The following is a 19,210-nucleotide window of genomic DNA, read 5'->3' as shown; positions in this document are numbered from 1 at the left end:
GGCCCCACAGCGGGACGCGCCACACCTGGGCTCGCCACAAGGTGGTGCACTGGGTCCAGGGCAAGACGCCAGGGGACAGAGAAGCAGGGAGCCTCAGTCGGGTGCTGCTCCACGTCGCGCTCCGTCGCTCAACCCAAGACAGGGCAGCCAGCGCGCGACCTCTACGTGGGATCCCGCCTCCCACGGCAGAGCCTGCGGTCACAGGGACAGAGGGCGCAGGCCGCCAGAGCTCCGGATGCCAGCGGCAGCTCCCCGTCCCGCTCAAAGGGAGGGAGGGCCGCCGCTGGCGCCCAGTCGCCTGTGCCACCCTCCGGGTCTCAAAGCACTCCTCAGTCAGCTCAAGGACCGGGGCCACCTGGCCTTCGGGGTCACATGGGCTTGGGCACGACGGAAGGGACCGCTTGCCCCCGTGCAACAGACATTCTCCCCGTGGACAACCTCAGGTGCCGGGACCCTCTGCTCCGCCTTGGAAAACCCACCTTCTGCAATGTATGCCCAACGCAATCAGGCCGAGCAGATTGACCCCCTCGGCCCGGCCCCAGTGTGTGATGGGGCTCTGTGCGTGAGGGCTTGCTCTTCCCCACCTACACCAGGCACGGCATCTAACACACACACACACACACACACACACCACGCAGAGACACCCAGACCACGCACGCACGCACGGGGACGCACCCTCCTCTCCCCCACCCCACACACGAGCAGCCGAAGGACAAGAGGGTATGGCTGGGGCCTGAGCGGGAACAAGCGAAGCCTTGGTTTGCGGCCCCTCGGCCATCTGCATCAGGATTTTTGTCTGGGCTCGGAGGCCAGAGGATCTCTGCCATTTGCTAGCAGGGCCAGGGATGGCAGGAGGGTGGGTACGGGGCTCAGCGAGGGCCAGTTCTGCTGGCAAGATCCTGTAGCACGTGGCCGCGTAGCACGGGGCCGGGTCTGATGGAGGCCAAGCAAGGGCACAAGACCCAGCAGCGGCACAGGGAAGAGGCCCAGGGCACCCAGGAGCAGACGAGACCCGGGAGTCGTGCGTGCTTGGCGTGGCCGCGGGCCCCGTGACGCCCGAGGACTCGAGTGCTCAGCCCCGTGTAGTGGCCGCGAAGGCCTGCCTGGGAGAAACGCCCCGGGAGGCCGGCAGGAACCCGGGATCGGAAGGGATGTGGAGGGGCCCCGGGTCGGAGGAGATGGCTTTGGCTGTGTTTGGTTTTGTTTCTTCTTCCCAAGATCCCAGGTGTGAAAGGGGCCAGAGGTGAAGTCCTGGGCTGGAAAGCCTCACGATTCAGCCCCGCAGCCCCAGGCCCTGAGTGTGGAGGAGGGCGGAGCGGGTCGGCGAAGGGCGCGGCTGCCGTTTTCCTGATTTGCTGGAGGGGCAGTGTCGCTTTCCGGACGAAGAGGACCGGAAGGGTCCCCGAGACCTCCGCTGGGAGCCACGCACCCACCCAAGGATACGGCTCCAGGAGGCGACGGAGGAGGGCGGCTGCTTGCCCTGGCCCGAGCTGTGCGTCCCCCGCCTTGGCCACAGCAGTGAACATTCCCAGAAGAACAAGCGCCCGAGAGCACTGAGAAATTTTCCCCCGAGAAAACTTGACCCTCGTCCTGGCAGCAGGACACCTCGGGAAGAAAGCCACCCAGCGGCCACCTGGGCGAGACCGGCTGCCCGAGCAGGCGCGCGGGGCCTCTGGCCGCTGGCCCCGGGCTGCCAGCCCCCACCAGGACTCCCAGCCGTGCCAGGAGAGCAGCGTGGAGACGCACGCCGGGGCCCTCGGCAGGCTCTTGGGGCTCCCGGAGGCGGCGGCTAGCGTCTACGGCCATACCACCCTGAACGCGCCCGATCTCGTCTGATCTCGGAAGCTAAGCAGGGTCGGGCCTGGTTAGTACTTGGATGGGAGAACGCCTGGGAATACCGGGTGCTGTAGGCTTTTGCTCCTCCCTCCCTCGCTGCTCCTTTTCTCTTCGGGGACTTCGCCACCACCCCCCCCCACCACCACCACCATCAGCACCACCACCACCACCACCACCACAACGACCCACCGTGACCACGACCCCGACCCCGTCCGGACCACCCTCCAGACCCACGCACACCGAATCCTCACAGCTACGTCCCCGAATCCTCTCCCCTCCCCACACTCTCCTGGGGCGCGCGCCCGCGACCCGGGTCACCAGCGAGGTTGGTCCCAGGCCACGTTGGGGACCGCTCCCCAACTGCCCTCCAGGCGGGCGGGGAGGGACGTGCGGAAGCCATGAGAAAGTGGGTCCTGCACCCCAGCGGGCCCCACAGCGGGACGTGCCACACCTGGGCTCGCCACAAGGTGGTGCACTGGGTCCAGGGCAAGACGCCAGGGGACAGAGAAGCAGGGAGCCTCAGTCGGGTGCTGCTCCACGTCGCGCTCGGTCGCTCAACCCAAGACAGGGCAGCCAGCGTGCGACCTCTACGTGGGATCCCGCCTCCCACGGATAGCCTGCGGTCACAGGGACAGAGGGCGCAGGCCGCCAGAGCTCCGGATGCCAGCGGCAGCTCCCCGTCCCGCTCAAAGGGAGGGAGGGCCGCCGCTGGCGCCCAGTCGCCTGTGCCACCCTCCGGGTCTCAAAGCACTCCTCAGTCAGCTCAAGGACCGGGGCCACCTGGCCTTCGGGGTCACATGGGCTTGGGCACGACGGAAGGGACCGCTTGCCCCCGTGGAACAGACATTCTCCCCGTGGACAACCTCAGGTGCCGGGACCCTCTGCTCCGCCTTGGAAAACCCACCTTCTGCAATGTATGCCCAACGCAATCAGGCCGAGCAGATTGACCCCCTCGGCCCGGCCCCAGTGTGTGATGGGGCTCTGTGCGTGAGGGCTTGCTCTTCCCCACCTACACCAGGCACGGCATCTAACACACACACACACACACACACACACACACACCACACAGAGACACCCAGACCACGCACGCACGCACGGGGACGCACCCTCCTCTCCCCCACCCCACACACGAGCAGCCGAAGGACAAGAGGGTATGGCTGGGGCCTGAGCGGGAACAAGCGAAGCCTTGGTTTGCGGCCCCTCGGCCATCTGCATCAGGATTTTTGTCTGGGCTCGGAGGCCAGAGGATCTCTGCCATTTGCTAGCAGGGCCAGGGATGGCAGGAGGGTGGGTACGGGGCTCAGCCAGGGAGAGTTCTGCTGGCACGATCCTGTAGCACGTGGCCGCGTAGCACGGGGCCGGGTCTGATGGAGGCCAAGCAGGGGCACAAGACCCAGCAGCGGCACAGGGAAGAGGCCCAGGGCACCCAGGAGCAGACGAGACCCGGGAGTCGTGCGTGCTTGGCGTGGCCGCGGGCCCCGTGACGCCCGAGGACTCGAGTGCTCAGCCCCGTGTAGTGGCCGCGAAGGCCTGCCTGGGAGAAACGCCCCGGGAGGCCGGCAGGAACCTGGGATCGGAAGGGATGTGGAGGGGCCCCGGGTCGGAGGAGATGGCTTTGGCTGTGTTTGGTTTTGTTTCTTCTTCCCAAGATCCCGGGTGTGAAAGGGGCCAGAGGTGAAGTCCTGGGCTGGAAAGCCTCACGATTCAGCCCCGCAGCCCCAGGCCCTGAGTGTGGAGGAGGGCGGAGCGGGTCGGCGAAGGGCGCGGCTGCCGTTTTCCTGATGGGCTGGAGGGGCAGTGGCGCTTTCCGGACGAAGAGGACCGGAAGGGTCCCCGAGACCTCCGCTGGGAGCCACGCACCCACCCAAGGATACGGCTCCAGGAGGCGACGGAGGAGGGCGGCTGCTTGCCCTGGCCCGAGCTGTGCGTCCCCCGCCTTGGCCACAGCAGTGAACATTCCCAGAAGAACAAGCGCCCGAGAGCACTGAGAAATTTTCCCCCGAGAAAACTTGACCCTCGTCCTGGCAGCAGGACACCTCGGGAAGAAAGCCACCCAGCGGCCACCTGGGCGAGACCGGCTGCCCGAGCAGGCGCGCGGGGCCTCTGGCCGCTGGCCCCGGGCTGCCAGCCCCCACCCGGACTCCCAGCCGTGCCAGGAGAGCAGCGTGGAGACGCACGCCGGGGCCCTCGGCAGGCTCTTGGGGCTCCCGGAGGCGGCGGCTAGCGTCTACGGCCATACCACCCTGAACGCGCCCGATCTCGTCTGATCTCGGAAGCTAAGCAGGGTCGGGCCTGGTTAGTACTTGGATGGGAGACCGCCTGGGAATACCGGGTGCTGTAGGCTTTTGCTCCTCCCTCCCTCGCTGCTCCTTTTGTCTTCGGGGACTTCGCCACCACAACCCCCACCACCACCACCCCCAGCACCACCACCACCACCACCACCACAACGACCCACCGTGACCACGACCCCGACCCCGTCCGGGCCACCCGCCAGACCCACGCACACCGAATCCTCACAGCTACGTCCCCGAATCCTCTCCCCTCCCCACACTCTCCTGGGGCGCGCGCCCGCGACACGGGTCACCAGCGAGGTTGGTCCCAGGCCACGTTGGGGACCGCTCCCCAACTGCCCTCCAGGCGGGCGGGGAGGGACGTGCGGAAGCCATGAGAAAGTGGGTCCTGCACCCCAGCGGGCCCCACAGCGGGACGCGCCACACCTGGGCTCGCCACAAGGTGGTGCACTGGGTCCAGGGCAAGACGCCAGGGGACAGAGAAGCAGGGAGCCTCAGTCGGGTGCTGCTCCACGTCGCGCTCCGTCGCTCAACCCAAGACAGGGCAGCCAGCGCGCGACCTCTACGTGGGATCCCGCCTCCCACGGCAGAGCCTGCGGTCACAGGGACAGAGGGCGCAGGCCGCCAGAGCTCCGGATGCCAGCGGCAGCTCCCCGTCCCGCTCAAAGGGAGGGAGGGCCGCCGCTGGCGCCCAGTCGCCTGTGCCACCCTCCGGGTCTCAAAGCACTCCTCAGTCAGCTCAAGGACCGGGGCCACCTGGCCTTCGGGGTCACATGGGCTTGGACACGACGGAAGGGACCGCTTGCCCCCGTGCAACAGACATTCTCCCCGTGGACAACCTCAGGTGCCGGGACCCTCTGCTCCGCCTTGGAAAACCCACCTTCTGCAATGTATGCCCAACGCAATCAGGCCGAGCAGATTGACCCCCTCGGCCCGGCCCCAGTGTGTGATGGGGCTCTGTGCGTGAGGGCTTGCTCTTCCCCACCTACACCAGGCACGGCATCTAACACACACACACACACACACACACACCACGCAGAGACACCCAGACCACGCACGCACGCACGGGGACGCACCCTCCTCTCCCCCACCCCACACACGAGCAGCCGAAGGACAAGAGGGTATGGCTGGGGCCTGAGCGGGAACAAGCGAAGCCTTGGTTTGCGGCCCCTCGGCCAACTGCATCAGGATTTTTGTCTGGGCTCGGAGGCCAGAGGATCTCTGCCATTTGCTAGCAGGGCCAGGGATGGCAGGAGGGTGGGTACGGGGCTCAGCCAGGGCCAGTTCTGCTGGCACGATCCTGTAGCACGTGGCCGCGTAGCACGGGGCCGGGTCTGAAGGAGGCCAAGCAGGGGCACAAGACCCAGCAGTGGCACAGGGAAGAGGCCCAGGGCACCCAGGAGCAGACGAGACCCGGGAGTCGTGCGTGCTTGGCGTGGCCGCGGGCCCCGTGACGCCCGAGGACTCGAGTGCTCAGCCCCGTGTAGTGGCCGCGAAGGCCTGCCTGGGAGAAACGCCCCGGGAGGCCGGCAGGAACCCGGGATCGGAAGGGATGTGGAGGGGCCCCGGGTCGGAGGAGATGGCTTTGGCTGTGTTTGGTTTTGTTTCTTCTTCCCAAGATCCCGGGTGTGAAAGGGGCCAGAGGTGAAGTCCTGGGCTGGAAAGCCTCACGATTCAGCCCCGCAGCCCCAGGCCCTGAGCGTGGAGGAGGGCGGAGCGGGTCGGCGAAGGGCGCGGCTGCCGTTTTCCTGATGGGCTGGAGGGGCAGTGGCGCTTTCCGGACGAAGAGGACCGGAAGGGTCCCCGAGACCTCCGCTGGGAGCCACGCACCCACCCAAGGATACGGCTCCAGGAGGCGACGGAGGAGGGCGGCTGCTTGCCCTGGCCCGAGCTGTGCGTCCCCCGCCTTGGCCACAGCAGTGGACATTCCCAGAAGAACAAGCGCCCGAGAGCACTGAGAAATTTTCCCCCGAGAAAACTTGACCCTCGTCCTGGCAGCAGGACACCTCGGGAAGAAAGCCACCCAGCGGCCACCTGGGCGAGACCGGCTGCCCGAGCAGGCGCGCGGGGCCTCTGGCCGCTGGCCCCGGGCTGCCAGCCCCCACCCGGACTCCCAGCCGTGCCAGGAGAGCAGCGTGGAGACGCACGCCGGGGCCCTCGGCAGGCTCTTGGGGCTCCCGGAGGCGGCGGCTAGCGTCTACGGCCATACCACCCTGAACGCGCCCGATCTCGTCTGATCTCGGAAGCTAAGCAGGGTCGGGCCTGGTTAGTACTTGGATGGGAGACCGCCTGGGAATACCGGGTGCTGTAGGCTTTTGCTCCTCCCTCCCTCGCTGCTCCTTTTGTCTTCGGGGACTTCGCCACCACCCCCCCCACCACCACCACCACCCCCAGCACCACCACCACCACCACCACCACAACGACCCACCGTGACCACGACCCCGACCCCGTCCGGGCCACCCGCCAGACCCACGCACACCGAATCCTCACAGCTACGTCCCCGAATCCTCTCCCCTCCCCACACTCTCCTGGGGCGCGCGCCCGCGACACGGGTCACCAGCGAGGTTGGTCCCAGGCCACGTTGGGGACCGCTCCCCAACTGCCCTCCAGGCGGGCGGGGAGGGACGTGCGGAAGCCATGAGAAAGTGGGTCCTGCACCCCAGCGGGCCCCACAGCGGGACGCGCCACACCTGGGCTCGCCACAAGGTGGTGCACTGGGTCCAGGGCAAGACGCCAGGGGACAGAGAAGCAGGGAGCCTCAGTCGGGTGCTGCTCCACGTCGCGCTCCGTCGCTCAACCCAAGACAGGGCAGCCAGCGCGCGACCTCTACGTGGGATCCCGCCTCCCACGGCAGAGCCTGCGGTCACAGGGACAGAGGGCGCAGGCCGCCAGAGCTCCGGATGCCAGCGGCAGCTCCCCGTCCCGCTCAAAGGGAGGGAGGGCCGCCGCTGGCGCCCAGTCGCCTGTGCCACCCTCCGGGTCTCAAAGCACTCCTCAGTCAGCTCAAGGACCGGGGCCACCTGGCCTTCGGGGTCACATGGGCTTGGGCACGACGGAAGGGACCGCTTGCCCCCGTGCAACAGACATTCTCCCCGTGGACAACCTCAGGTGCCGGGACCCTCTGCTCCGCCTTGGAAAACCCACCTTCTGCAATGTATGCCCAACGCAATCAGGCCGAGCAGATTGACCCCCTCGGCCCGGCCCCAGTGTGTGATGGGGCTCTGTGCGTGAGGGCTTGCTCTTCCCCACCTACACCAGGCACGGCATCTAACACACACACACACACACACACACACCACGCAGAGACACCCAGACCACGCACGCACGCACGGGGACGCACCCTCCTCTCCCCCACCCCACACACGAGCAGCCGAAGGACAAGAGGGTATGGCTGGGGCCTGAGCGGGAACAAGCGAAGCCTTGGTTTGCGGCCCCTCGGCCAACTGCATCAGGATTTTTGTCTGGGCTCGGAGGCCAGAGGATCTCTGCCATTTGCTAGCAGGGCCAGGGATGGCAGGAGGGTGGGTACGGGGCTCAGCCAGGGCCAGTTCTGCTGGCACGATCCTGTAGCACGTGGCCGCGTAGCACGGGGCCGGGTCTGAAGGAGGCCAAGCAGGGGCACAAGACCCAGCAGCGGCACAGGGAAGAGGCCCAGGGCACCCAGGAGCAGACGAGACCCGGGAGTCGTGCGTGCTTGGCGTGGCCGCGGGCCCCGTGACGCCCGAGGACTCGAGTGCTCAGCCCCGTGTAGTGGCCGCGAAGGCCTGCCTGGGAGAAACGCCCCGGGAGGCCGGCAGGAACCCGGGATCGGAAGGGATGTGGAGGGGCCCCGGGTCGGAGGAGATGGCTTTGGCTGTGTTTGGTTTTGTTTCTTCTTCCCAAGATCCCGGGTGTGAAAGGGGCCAGAGGTGAAGTCCTGGGCTGGAAAGCCTCACGATTCAGCCCCGCAGCCCCAGGCCCTGAGTGTGGAGGAGGGCGGAGCGGGTCGGCGAAGGGCACGGCTGCCGTTTTCCTGATGGGCTGGAGGGGCAGTGGCGCTTTCCGGACGAAGAGGACCGGAAGGGTCCCCGAGACCTCCGCTGGGAGCCACGCACCCACCCAAGGATACGGCTCCAGGAGGCGACGGAGGAGGGCGGCTGCTTGCCCTGGCCCGAGCTGTGCGTCCCCCGCCTTGGCCACAGCAGTGGACATTCCCAGAAGAACAAGCGCCCGAGAGCACTGAGAAATTTTCCCCCGAGAAAACTTGACCCTCGTCCTGGCAGCAGGACACCTCGGGAAGAAAGCCACCCAGCGGCCACCTGGGCGAGACCGGCTGCCCGAGCAGGCGCGCGGGGCCTCTGGCCGCTGGCCCCGGGCTGCCAGCCCCCACCCGGACTCCCAGCCGTGCCAGGAGAGCAGCGTGGAGACGCACGCCGGGGCCCTCGGCAGGCTCTTGGGGCTCCCGGAGGCGGCGGCTAGCGTCTACGGCCATACCACCCTGAACGCGCCCGATCTCGTCTGATCTCGGAAGCTAAGCAGGGTCGGGCCTGGTTAGTACTTGGATGGGAGACCGCCTGGGAATACCGGGTGCTGTAGGCTTTTGCTCCTCCCTCCCTCGCTGCTCCTTTTGTCTTCGGGGACTTCGCCACCACCCCCCCCACCACCACCACCACCCCCAGCACCACCACCACCACCACCACCACAACGACCCACCGTGACCACGACCCCGACCCCGTCCGGGCCACCCGCCAGACCCACGCACACCGAATCCTCACAGCTACGTCCCCGAATCCTCTCCCCTCCCCACACTCTCCTGGGGCGCGCGCCCGCGACACGGGTCACCAGCGAGGTTGGTCCCAGGCCACGTTGGGGACCGCTCCCCAACTGCCCTCCAGGCGGGCGGGGAGGGACGTGCGGAAGCCATGAGAAAGTGGGTCCTGCACCCCAGCGGGCCCCACAGCGGGACGCGCCACACCTGGGCTCGCCACAAGGTGGTGCACTGGGTCCAGGGCAAGACGCCAGGGGACAGAGAAGCAGGGAGCCTCAGTCGGGTGCTGCTCCACGTCGCGCTCCGTCGCTCAACCCAAGACAGGGCAGCCAGCGCGCGACCTCTACGTGGGATCCCGCCTCCCACGGCAGAGCCTGCGGTCACAGGGACAGAGGGCGCAGGCCGCCAGAGCTCCGGATGCCAGCGGCAGCTCCCCGTCCCGCTCAAAGGGAGGGAGGGCCGCCGCTGGCGCCCAGTCGCCTGTGCCACCCTCCGGGTCTCAAAGCACTCCTCAGTCAGCTCAAGGACCGGGGCCACCTGGCCTTCGGGGTCACATGGGCTTGGGCACGACGGAAGGGACCACTTGCCCCCGTGGAACAGACATTCTCCCCGTGGACAACCTCAGGTGCCGGGACCCTCTGCTCCGCCTTGGAAAACCCACCTTCTGCAATGTATGCCCAACGCAATCAGGCCGAGCAGATTGACCCCCTCGGCCCGGCCCCAGTGTGTGATGGGGCTCTGTGCGTGAGGGCTTGCTCTTCCCCACCTACACCAGGCACGGCATCTAACACACACACACACACACACACACACCACGCAGAGACACCCAGACCACGCACGCACGCACGGGGACGCACCCTCCTCTCCCCCACCCCACACACGAGCAGCCGAAGGACAAGAGGGTATGGCTGGGGCCTGAGCGGGAACAAGCGAAGCCTTGGTTTGCGGCCCCTCGGCCAACTGCATCAGGATTTTTGTCTGGGCTCGGAGGCCAGAGGATCTCTGCCATTTGCTAGCAGGGCCAGGGATGGCAGGAGGGTGGGTACGGGGCTCAGCCAGGGCCAGTTCTGCTGGCACGATCCTGTAGCACGTGGCCGCGTAGCACGGGGCCGGGTCTGAAGGAGGCCAAGCAGGGGCACAAGACCCAGCAGCGGCACAGGGAAGAGGCCCAGGGCACCCAGGAGCAGACGAGACCCGGGAGTCGTGCGTGCTTGGCGTGGCCGCGGGCCCCGTGACGCCCGAGGACTCGAGTGCTCAGCCCCGTGTAGTGGCCGCGAAGGCCTGCCTGGGAGAAACGCCCCGGGAGGCCGGCAGGAACCCGGGATCGGAAGGGATGTGGAGGGGCCCCGGGTCGGAGGAGATGGCTTTGGCTGTGTTTGGTTTTGTTTCTTCTTCCCAAGATCCCGGGTGTGAAAGGGGCCAGAGGTGAAGTCCTGGGCTGGAAAGCCTCACGATTCAGCCCCGCAGCCCCAGGCCCTGAGTGTGGAGGAGGGCGGAGCGGGTCGGCGAAGGGCGCGGCTGCCGTTTTCCTGATGGGCTGGAGGGGCAGTGGCGCTTTCCGGACGAAGAGGACCGGAAGGGTCCCCGAGACCTCCGCTGGGAGCCACGCACCCACCCAAGGATACGGCTCCAGGAGGCGACGGAGGAGGGCGGCTGCTTGCCCTGGCCCGAGCTGTGCGTCCCCCGCCTTGGCCACAGCAGTGGACATTCCCAGAAGAACAAGCGCCCGAGAGCACTGAGAAATTTTCCCCCGAGAAAACTTGACCCTCGTCCTGGCAGCAGGACACCTCGGGAAGAAAGCCACCCAGCGGCCACCTGGGCGAGACCGGCTGCCCGAGCAGGCGCGCGGGGCCTCTGGCCGCTGGCCCCGGGCTGCCAGCCCCCACCCGGACTCCCAGCCGTGCCAGGAGAGCAGCGTGGAGACGCACGCCGGGGCCCTCGGCAGGCTCTTGGGGCTCCCGGAGGCGGCGGCTAGCGTCTACGGCCATACCACCCTGAACGCGCCCAATCTCGTCTGATCTCGGAAGCTAAGCAGGGTCGGGCCTGGTTAGTACTTGGATGGGAGACCGCCTGGGAATACCGGGTGCTGTAGGCTTTTGCTCCTCCCTCCCTCGCTGCTCCTTTTGTCTTCGGGGACTTCGCCACCACCCCCCCCACCACCACCACCACCCCCAGCACCACCACCACCACCACCACCACAACGACCCACCGTGACCACGACCCCGACCCCGTCCGGGCCACCCGCCAGACCCACGCACACCGAATCCTCACAGCTACGTCCCCGAATCCTCTCCCCTCCCCACACTCTCCTGGGGCGCGCGCCCGCGACACGGGTCACCAGCGAGGTTGGTCCCAGGCCACGTTGGGGACCGCTCCCCAACTGCCCTCCAGGCGGGCGGGGAGGGACGTGCGGAAGCCATGAGAAAGTGGGTCCTGCACCCCAGCGGGCCCCACAGCGGGACGCGCCACACCTGGGCTCGCCACAAGGTGGTGCACTGGGTCCAGGGCAAGACGCCAGGGGACAGAGAAGCAGGGAGCCTCAGTCGGGTGCTGCTCCACGTCGCGCTCCGTCGCTCAACCCAAGACAGGGCAGCCAGCGCGCGACCTCTACGTGGGATCCCGCCTCCCACGGCAGAGCCTGCGGTCACAGGGACAGAGGGCGCAGGCCGCCAGAGCTCCGGATGCCAGCGGCAGCTCCCCGTCCCGCTCAAAGGGAGGGAGGGCCGCCGCTGGCGCCCAGTCGCCTGTGCCACCCTCCGGGTCTCAAAGCACTCCTCAGTCAGCTCAAGGACCGGGGCCACCTGGCCTTCGGGGTCACATGGGCTTGGGCACGACGGAAGGGACCGCTTGCCCCCGTGCAACAGACATTCTCCCCGTGGACAACCTCAGGTGCCGGGACCCTCTGCTCCGCCTTGGAAAACCCACCTTCTGCAATGTATGCCCAACGCAATCAGGCCGAGCAGATTGACCCCCTCGGCCCGGCCCCAGTGTGTGATGGGGCTCTGTGCGTGAGGGCTTGCTCTTCCCCACCTACACCAGGCACGGCATCTAACACACACACACACACACACACACACCACGCAGAGACACCCAGACCACGCACGCACGCACGGGGACGCACCCTCCTCTCCCCCACCCCACACACGAGCAGCCGAAGGACAAGAGGGTATGGCTGGGGCCTGAGCGGGAACAAGCGAAGCCTTGGTTTGCGGCCCCTCGGCCAACTGCATCAGGATTTTTGTCTGGGCTCGGAGGCCAGAGGATCTCTGCCATTTGCTAGCAGGGCCAGGGATGGCAGGAGGGTGGGTACGGGGCTCAGCCAGGGCCAGTTCTGCTGGCACGATCCTGTAGCACGTGGCCGCGTAGCACGGGGCCGGGTCTGAAGGAGGCCAAGCAGGGGCACAAGACCCAGCAGCGGCACAGGGAAGAGGCCCAGGGCACCCAGGAGCAGACGAGACCCGGGAGTCGTGCGTGCTTGGCGTGGCCGCGGGCCCCGTGACGCCCGAGGACTCGAGTGCTCAGCCCCGTGTAGTGGCCGCGAAGGCCTGCCTGGGAGAAACGCCCCGGGAGGCCGGCAGGAACCCGGGATCGGAAGGGATGTGGAGGGGCCCCGGGTCGGAGGAGATGGCTTTGGCTGTGTTTGGTTTTGTTTCTTCTTCCCAAGATCCCGGGTGTGAAAGGGGCCAGAGGTGAAGTCCTGGGCTGGAAAGCCTCACGATTCAGCCCCGCAGCCCCAGGCCCTGAGTGTGGAGGAGGGCGGAGCGGGTCGGCGAAGGGCACGGCTGCCGTTTTCCTGATGGGCTGGAGGGGCAGTGGCGCTTTCCGGACGAAGAGGACCGGAAGGGTCCCCGAGACCTCCGCAGGGAGCCACGCACCCACCCAAGGATACGGCTCCAGGAGGCGACGGAGGAGGGCGGCTGCTTGCCCTGGCCCGAGCTGTGCGTCCCCCGCCTTGGCCACAGCAGTGGACATTCCCAGAAGAACAAGCGCCCGAGAGCACTGAGAAATTTTCCCCCGAGAAAACTTGACCCTCGTCCTGGCAGCAGGACACCTCGGGAAGAAAGCCACCCAGCGGCCACCTGGGCGAGACCGGCTGCCCGAGCAGGCGCGCGGGGCCTCTGGCCGCTGGCCCCGGGCTGCCAGCCCCCACCCGGACTCCCAGCCGTGCCAGGAGAGCAGCGTGGAGACGCACGCCGGGGCCCTCGGCAGGCTCTTGGGGCTCCCGGAGGCGGCGGCTAGCGTCTACGGCCATACCACCCTGAACGCGCCCGATCTCGTCTGATCTCGGAAGCTAAGCAGGGTCGGGCCTGGTTAGTACTTGGATGGGAGACCGCCTGGGAATACCGGGTGCTGTAGGCTTTTGCTCCTCCCTCCCTCGCTGCTCCTTTTGTCTTCGGGGACTTCGCCACCACCCCCCCCACCACCACCACCACCCCCAGCACCACCACCACCACCACCACCACAACGACCCACCGTGACCACGACCCCGACCCCGTCCGGGCCACCCGCCAGACCCACGCACACCGAATCCTCACAGCTACGTCCCCGAATCCTCTCCCCTCCCCACACTCTCCTGGGGCGCGCGCCCGCGACACGGGTCACCAGCGAGGTTGGTCCCAGGCCACGTTGGGGACCGCTCCCCAACTGCCCTCCAGGCGGGCGGGGAGGGACGTGCGGAAGCCATGAGAAAGTGGGTCCTGCACCCCAGCGGGCCCCACAGCGGGACGCGCCACACCTGGGCTCGCCACAAGGTGGTGCACTGGGTCCAGGGCAAGACGCCAGGGGACAGAGAAGCAGGGAGCCTCAGTCGGGTGCTGCTCCACGTCGCGCTCCGTCGCTCAACCCAAGACAGGGCAGCCAGCGCGCGACCTCTACGTGGGATCCCGCCTCCCACGGCAGAGCCTGCGGTCACAGGGACAGAGGGCGCAGGCCGCCAGAGCTCCGGATGCCAGCGGCAGCTCCCCGTCCCGCTCAAAGGGAGGGAGGGCCGCCGCTGGCGCCCAGTCGCCTGTGCCACCCTCCGGGTCTCAAAGCACTCCTCAGTCAGCTCAAGGACCGGGGCCACCTGGCCTTCGGGGTCACATGGGCTTGGGCACGACGGAAGGGACCGCTTGCCCCCGTGGAACAGACATTCTCCCCGTGGACAACCTCAGGTGCCGGGACCCTCTGCTCCGCCTTGGAAAACCCACCTTCTGCAATGTATGCCCAACGCAATCAGGCCGAGCAGATTGACCCCCTCGGCCCGGCCCCAGTGTGTGATGGGGCTCTGTGCGTGAGGGCTTGCTCTTCCCCACCTACACCAGGCACGGCATCTAACACACACACACACACACACACACACCACGCAGAGACACCCAGACCACGCACGCACGCACGGGGACGCACCCTCCTCTCCCCCACCCCACACACGAGCAGCCGAAGGACAAGAGGGTATGGCTGGGGCCTGAGCGGGAACAAGCGAAGCCTTGGTTTGCGGCCCCTCGGCCAACTGCATCAGGATTTTTGTCTGGGCTCGGAGGCCAGAGGATCTCTGCCATTTGCTAGCAGGGCCAGGGATGGCAGGAGGGTGGGTACGGGGCTCAGCCAGGGCCAGTTCTGCTGGCACGATCCTGTAGCACGTGGCCGCGTAGCACGGGGCCGGGTCTGAAGGAGGCCAAGCAGGGGCACAAGACCCAGCAGCGGCACAGGGAAGAGGCCCAGGGCACCCAGGAGCAGACGAGACCCGGGAGTCGTGCGTGCTTGGCGTGGCCGCGGGCCCCGTGACGCCCGAGGACTCGAGTGCTCAGCCCCGTGTAGTGGCCGCGAAGGCCTGCCTGGGAGAAACGCCCCGGGAGGCCGGCAGGAACCCGGGATCGGAAGGGATGTGGAGGGGCCCCGGGTCGGAGGAGATGGCTTTGGCTGTGTTTGGTTTTGTTTCTTCTTCCCAAGATCCCGGGTGTGAAAGGGGCCAGAGGTGAAGTCCTGGGCTGGAAAGCCTCACGATTCAGCCCCGCAGCCCCAGGCCCTGAGTGTGGAGGAGGGCGGAGCGGGTCGGCGAAGGGCGCGGCTGCCGTTTTCCTGATGGGCTGGAGGGGCAGTGGCGCTTTCCGGACGAAGAGGACCGGAAGGGTCCCCGAGACCTCCGCTGGGAGCCACGCACCCACCCAAGGATACGGCTCCAGGAGGCGACGGAGGAGGGCGGCTGCTTGCCCTGGCCCGAGCTGTGCGTCCCCCGCCTTGGCCACAGCAGTGGACATTCCCAGAAGAACAAGCGCCCGAGAGCACTGAGAAATTTTCCCCCGAGAAAACTTGACCCTCGTCCTGGCAGCAGGACACCTCGGGAAGAAAGCCACCCAGCGGCCACCTGGGCGAGACCGGCTGCCCGAGCAGGCGCGCGGGGCCTCTGGCCGCTGGCCCCGGGCTGCCAGCCCCCACCCGGACTCCCAGCCGTGCCAGGAGAGCAGCGTGGAGACGCACGCCGGGGCCCTCGGCAGGCTCTTGGGGCTCCCGGAGGCGGCGGCTAGCGTCTACGGCCATACCACCCTGAACGCGCCCGATCTCGTCTGATCTCGGAAGCTAAGCAGGGTCGGGCCTGGTTAGTACTTGGATGGGAGACCGCCTGGGAATACCGGGTGCTGTAGGCTTTTGCTCCTCCCTCCCTCGCTGCTCCTTTTGTCTTCGGGGACTTCGCCACCACCCCCCCCACCACCACCACCACCCCCAGCACCACCACCACCACCACCACCACAACGACCCACCGTGACCACGACCCCGACCCCGTCCGGGCCACCCGCCAGACCCACGCACACCGAATCCTCACAGCTACGTCCCCGAATCCTCTCCCCTCCCCACACTCTCCTGGGGCGCGCGCCCGCGACACGGGTCACCAGCGAGGTTGGTCCCAGGCCACGTTGGGGACCGCTCCCCAACTGCCCTCCAGGCGGGCGGGGAGGGACGTGCGGAAGCCATGAGAAAGTGGGTCCTGCACCCCAGCGGGCCCCACAGCGGGACGCGCCACACCTGGGCTCGCCACAAGGTGGTGCACTGGGTCCAGGGCAAGACGCCAGGGGACAGAGAAGCAGGGAGCCTCAGTCGGGTGCTGCTCCACGTCGCGCTCCGTCGCTCAACCCAAGACAGGGCAGCCAGCGCGCGACCTCTACGTGGGATCCCGCCTCCCACGGCAGAGCCTGCGGTCACAGGGACAGAGGGCGCAGGCCGCCAGAGCTCCGGATGCCAGCGGCAGCTCCCCGTCCCGCTCAAAGGGAGGGAGGGCCGCCGCTGGCGCCCAGTCGCCTGTGCCACCCTCCGGGTCTCAAAGCACTCCTCAGTCAGCTCAAGGACCGGGGCCACCTGGCCTTCGGGGTCACATGGGCTTGGGCACGACGGAAGGGACCGCTTGCCCCCGTGGAACAGACATTCTCCCCGTGGACAACCTCAGGTGCCGGGACCCTCTGCTCCGCCTTGGAAAACCCACCTTCTGCAATGTATGCCCAACGCAATCAGGCCGAGCAGATTGACCCCCTCGGCCCGGCCCCAGTGTGTGATGGGGCTCTGTGCGTGAGGGCTTGCTCTTCCCCACCTACACCAGGCACGGCATCTAACACACACACACACACACACACACCACGCAGAGACACCCAGACCACGCACGCACGCACGGGGACGCACCCTCCTCTCCCCCACCCCACACACGAGCAGCCGAAGGACAAGAGGGTATGGCTGGGGCCTGAGCGGGAACAAGCGAAGCCTTGGTTTGCGGCCCCTCGGCCAACTGCATCAGGATTTTTGTCTGGGCTCGGAGGCCAGAGGATCTCTGCCATTTGCTAGCAGGGCCAGGGATGGCAGGAGGGTGGGTACGGGGCTCAGCCAGGGCCAGTTCTGCTGGCACGATCCTGTAGCACGTGGCCGCGTAGCACGGGGCCGGGTCTGAAGGAGGCCAAGCAGGGGCACAAGACCCAGCAGCGGCACAGGGAAGAGGCCCAGGGCACCCAGGAGCAGACGAGACCCGGGAGTCGTGCGTGCTTGGCGTGGCCGCGGGCCCCGTGACGCCCGAGGACTCGAGTGCTCAGCCCCGTGTAGTGGCCGCGAAGGCCTGCCTGGGAGAAACGCCCCGGGAGGCCGGCAGGAACCCGGGATCGGAAGGGATGTGGAGGGGCCCCGGGTCGGAGGAGATGGCTTTGGCTGTGTTTGGTTTTGTTTCTTCTTCCCAAGATCCCGGGTGTGAAAGGGGCCAGAGGTGAAGTCCTGGGCTGGAAAGCCTCACGATTCAGCCCCGCAGCCCCAGGCCCTGAGTGTGGAGGAGGGCGGAGCGGGTCGGAGAAGGGCGCGGCTGCCGTTTTCCTGATGGGCTGGAGGGGCAGTGGCGCTTTCCGGACGAAGAGGACCGGAAGGGTCCCCGAGACCTCCGCTGGGAGCCACGCACCCACCCAAGGATACGGCTCCAGGAGGCGACGGAGGAGGGCGGCTGCTTGCCCTGGCCCGAGCTGTGCGTCCCCCGCCTTGGCCACAGCAGTGGACATTCCCAGAAGAACAAGCGCCCGAGAGCACTGAGAAATTTTCCCCCGAGAAAACTTGACCCTCGTCCTGGCAGCAGGACACCTCGGGAAGAAAGCCACCCAGCGGCCACCTGGGCGAGACCGGCTGCCCGAGCAGGCGCGCGGGGCCTCTGGCCGCTGGCCCCGGGCTGCCAGCCCCCACCCGGACTCCCAGCCGTGCCAGGAGAGCAGCGTGGAGACGCACGCCGGGGCCCTCGGCAGGCTCTTGGGGCTCCCGGAGGCGGCGGCTAGCGTCTACGGCCATACCACCCTGAACGCGCCCGATCTCGTCTGATCTCGGAAGCTAAGCAGGGTCGGGCCTGGTTAGTACTTGGATGGGAGACCGCCTGGGAATACCGGGTGCTGTAGGCTTTTGCTCCTCCCTCCCTCGCTGCTCCTTTTGTCTTCGGGGACTTCGCCACCACCCCCCCCACCACCACCACCACCCCCAGCACCACCACCACCACCACCACCACAACGACCCACCGTGACCACGACCCCGACCCCGTCCGGGCCACCCGCCAGACCCACGCACACCGAATCCTCACAGCTACGTCCCCGAATCCTCTCCCCTCCCCACACTCTCCTGGGGCGCGCGCCCGCGACACGGGTCACCAGCGAGGTTGGTCCCAGGCCACGTTGGGGACCGCTCCCCAACTGCCCTCCAGGCGGGCGGGGAGGGACGTGCGGAAGCCATGAGAAAGTGGGTCCTGCACCCCAGCGGGCCCCACAGCGGGACGCGCCACACCTGGGCTCGCCACAAGGTGGTGCACTGGGTCCAGGGCAAGACGCCAGGGGACAGAGAAGCAGGGAGCCTCAGTCGGGTGCTGCTCCACGTCGCGCTCCGTCGCTCAACCCAAGACAGGGCAGCCAGCGCGCGACCTCTACGTGGGATCCCGCCTCCCACGGCAGAGCCTGCGGTCACAGGGACAGAGGGCGCAGGCCGCCAGAGCTCCGGATGCCAGCGGCAGCTCCCCGTCCCGCTCAAAGGGAGGGAGGGCCGCCGCTGGCGCCCAGTCGCCTGTGCCACCCTCCGGGTCTCAAAGCACTCCTCAGTCAGCTCAAGGACCGGGGCCACCTGGCCTTCGGGGTCACATGGGCTTGGGCACGACGGAAGGGACCGCTTGCCCCCGTGGAACAGACATTCTCCCCGTGGACAACCTCAGGTGCCGGGACCCTCTGCTCCGCCTTGGAAAACCCACCTTCTGCAATGTATGCCCAACGCAATCAGGCCGAGCAGATTGACCCCCTCGGCCCGGCCCCAGTGTGTGATGGGGCTCTGTGCGTGAGGGCTTGCTCTTCCCCACCTACACCAGGCACGGCATCTAACACACACACACACACACACACACACCACGCAGAGACACCCAGACCACGCACGCACGCACGGGGACGCACCCTCCTCTCCCCCACCCCACACACGAGCAGCCGAAGGACAAGAGGGTATGGCTGGGGCCTGAGCGGGAACAAGCGAAGCCTTGGTTTGCGGCCCCTCGGCCAACTGCATCAGGATTTTTGTCTGGGCTCGGAGGCCAGAGGATCTCTGCCATTTGCTAGCAGGGCCAGGGATGGCAGGAGGGTGGGTACGGGGCTCAGCCAGGGCCAGTTCTGCTGGCACGATCCTGTAGCACGTGGCCGCGTAGCACGGGGCCGGGTCTGAAGGAGGCCAAGCAGGGGCACAAGACCCAGCAGCGGCACAGGGAAGAGGCCCAGGGCACCCAGGAGCAGACGAGACCCGGGAGTCGTGCGTGCTTGGCGTGGCCGCGGGCCCCGTGACGCCCGAGGACTCGAGTGCTCAGCCCCGTGTAGTGGCCGCGAAGGCC

At 67.7% G+C, this 19,210-nt stretch overlaps 8 non-coding genes across 8 annotated transcripts; all 8 read left to right on the top strand.

Moving 5' to 3' along the window:
• The first annotated feature begins 1,794 nt into the window (after positions 1-1,794).
• LOC141412814 (5S ribosomal RNA) lies at positions 1,795-1,913 on the top strand. The gene has a single exon (XR_012437656.1). It is a non-coding gene; the product is annotated as a 5S ribosomal RNA (ribosomal RNA).
• A 2,148-nt stretch (positions 1,914-4,061) lies between these two features.
• Positions 4,062-4,180, top strand: LOC141413336 (5S ribosomal RNA). Its single transcript, XR_012438128.1, has one exon. It is a non-coding gene; the product is annotated as a 5S ribosomal RNA (ribosomal RNA).
• A 2,142-nt stretch (positions 4,181-6,322) lies between these two features.
• On the top strand, positions 6,323-6,441 carry LOC141413334 (5S ribosomal RNA). The gene has a single exon (XR_012438126.1). It is a non-coding gene; the product is annotated as a 5S ribosomal RNA (ribosomal RNA).
• A 2,145-nt stretch (positions 6,442-8,586) lies between these two features.
• LOC141413333 (5S ribosomal RNA) lies at positions 8,587-8,705 on the top strand. The gene has a single exon (XR_012438125.1). It is a non-coding gene; the product is annotated as a 5S ribosomal RNA (ribosomal RNA).
• A 2,145-nt stretch (positions 8,706-10,850) lies between these two features.
• LOC141412758 (5S ribosomal RNA) lies at positions 10,851-10,969 on the top strand. The gene has a single exon (XR_012437600.1). It is a non-coding gene; the product is annotated as a 5S ribosomal RNA (ribosomal RNA).
• Positions 10,970-13,114: 2,145 nt separating this feature from the next.
• Positions 13,115-13,233, top strand: LOC141413332 (5S ribosomal RNA). Its single transcript, XR_012438124.1, has one exon. It is a non-coding gene; the product is annotated as a 5S ribosomal RNA (ribosomal RNA).
• A 2,145-nt stretch (positions 13,234-15,378) lies between these two features.
• Positions 15,379-15,497, top strand: LOC141413331 (5S ribosomal RNA). The gene has a single exon (XR_012438123.1). It is a non-coding gene; the product is annotated as a 5S ribosomal RNA (ribosomal RNA).
• A 2,143-nt stretch (positions 15,498-17,640) lies between these two features.
• On the top strand, positions 17,641-17,759 carry LOC141413330 (5S ribosomal RNA). Its single transcript, XR_012438122.1, has one exon. It is a non-coding gene; the product is annotated as a 5S ribosomal RNA (ribosomal RNA).
• The last annotated feature ends 1,451 nt before the right edge of the window (positions 17,760-19,210 follow it).

This window comes from Castor canadensis, chromosome 10 (genome assembly GCF_047511655.1).
Source record: "Castor canadensis chromosome 10, mCasCan1.hap1v2, whole genome shotgun sequence".
Classification (NCBI taxonomy): domain Eukaryota; kingdom Metazoa; phylum Chordata; class Mammalia; order Rodentia; family Castoridae; genus Castor; species Castor canadensis.
This window is presented reverse-complemented; position numbering and strand designations above follow the sequence as displayed.